This window comes from Myotis brandtii, unplaced genomic scaffold, assembly GCF_000412655.1.
Source record: "Myotis brandtii unplaced genomic scaffold, ASM41265v1 scaffold691, whole genome shotgun sequence".
Classification (NCBI taxonomy): Eukaryota; Metazoa; Chordata; class Mammalia; order Chiroptera; family Vespertilionidae; genus Myotis; species Myotis brandtii.
Genome location: NW_005370704.1, coordinates 1,676,397 through 1,678,205, shown reverse-complemented (window position 1 = coordinate 1,678,205; position 1,809 = coordinate 1,676,397). Strand labels below are relative to the sequence as shown.

The following is a 1,809-nucleotide window of genomic DNA, read 5'->3' as shown; positions in this document are numbered from 1 at the left end:
GCTCGGGGACCCTCCTCCTGGGCCGGTGGCAGGGCCTCGCCACCCTCCACCCCTGGGCCCTGCCCTGATGCGGGGGGTCCTTTTCTGGGAGGTGCGGTTTGTCCCAGAGGTGCCCTGGATCGGGGCTGGGTCTCCTGGGGGGTGAGGCCCCACCCCGCCCTGTGCTGGGGTTCATGTGGGGAAACATTTTCAGGGTCAGGGTGTGGGTGGCGGCTTGTCTATCTTCCACCCGTGATGGGTGGCCTCTCGCGCCCCCTATTGCTGGCCCTGAGCAAAGCCACCCCCTTTCCTGCCAGCCCCCCTTTCCTGCCAACCCCCCTCCCGCCGGCTAATGCCATGGGGGTGCAGACACTGGCAGGTGGGTGGCGGAGCCCCAGGCTGGGGGCCGAGCCTAGACTGTGATCCCAGCTCCGTCCGAGCGAGGCTCTCCCACCCGCTGGGCCTGTGGCCCCCGAGCCGAGCCGGGAGGTGGAGGGCACCCTGCCAGGTGCCTGCGGCTGATGTCACTTCCCTGAGCTGGTGGCATGGGGGAGGGGTTGTGGGAAAGGAGGTGGTGGTGCTGGGACAGGGGCAGCCACAGCCTCGGCCAGGGGGACGGGCATCATTTCCTGTCATCGCCCTCCACCTCCCCTCGGGGGCCTGCTAGACGGTGGCTCCCTGGGTTCCCAGCCTGCCCCCCAGACCTCCGCCGGTGCCCAGTGCCCGGGGAGAGGTGAGGGCTCCCCAACCGCAGGGTTAATGATTAGCCCAGGCACCATTTCCAACACTGCAGGCACCGGTGGACTTGATCCTGGTGGTTTCCAGGAGCACCAGCCGGCCCTGCACCCTCCCCTGCTGGTGCTGCCCCCCCCCCGCCTTCCTGGGATGCGGGGGAAGTTGGGGAGGGTGATCAGGGCCCTGTCCCCCTAGGAAATCTTAGGACCCAGTGGGGGACACAGATCTGAATCAGGTGGACATGTGCCAACCTAGGAAGGCTTCCCGGAGGCGGCGACGTGGGCGAAGGAGTACAGAATGAGTTTATGGCCTGGGGTTCAGCGTGTGGCAGGGCTGAGGCGGGACAGAGTGCGTGCCTGGCAGCCATGGGTGCCGTGGGCACCCCCGGGCGAGTATCAGATATTTACATGACGATTCATAACAGTAGCAACATGACAGTTATGAAGTAGCAACGACAATAATTTTATGGTTGGGTCTCAACATGAGGAACTGTATTTAAAGGGCCAGAAGGTTGAGAACCACTGCTCCAGACCCTGCACCTGGTCCCCAGGTGGGAAGGTGTGAAGGGCAGCGGGGGAGGACCCCGAGGATGGCATGGAACGGGGTGGGCTGCCTGGGAGGGGCACGGGCACCTTCTGGGGGGCGGAGCTCTGGGCCTGGGTGGTGCTGAGAGGGAGGCGCACTTGCCCCACCCCGACCCCCGTGTGCATGCAGGAGATCAGGGCCCTGTCCCCCTAGGAAATCTTAGGACCCAGTGGGGGACACAGATCTGAATCAGGTGGACATGTGCCAACCTAGGAAGGCTTCCCGGAGGCGGCAACACGTGGGCGAAGGAGTACAGAATGAGTTTATGGCCTGGGGTTCAGCGTGTGGCAGGGCTGAGGCGGGACAGAGTGCGTGCCTGGCAGCCATGGGTGCTGTGGGCACCCCCGGGCGAGGTGGTAAGGCAGGCCCCCCGGGAGCTCGCCCTTGGGAAAGGGGGCATGGGCCCCTCTCAGGATGCTTGTCTCCCTGCGCACAGGTGCCCATCGTCCCCGTGGTGTACTCCAGCTTCTCCTCCTTCTACAACCCCAGGACCAAGCTCTTCACCTCAGG

General features: G+C 65.2%; 1 long non-coding RNA gene across 1 annotated transcript in view; it reads right to left on the bottom strand.

The window, feature by feature from the left end:
* The window catches only part of LOC102257779, a 13,652-nt gene that overhangs the window by 8,294 nt on the left and 3,549 nt on the right, over nt 1–1,809 (bottom strand). The window contains exons 4-5 of the long non-coding RNA XR_001359757.1: nt 1,760–1,767; nt 579–581 (exon numbers count right to left, since the gene is read on the bottom strand). This is a non-coding gene — a long non-coding RNA (uncharacterized LOC102257779). The remainder of the gene's footprint in view (nt 1–578; nt 582–1,759; nt 1,768–1,809) is intronic.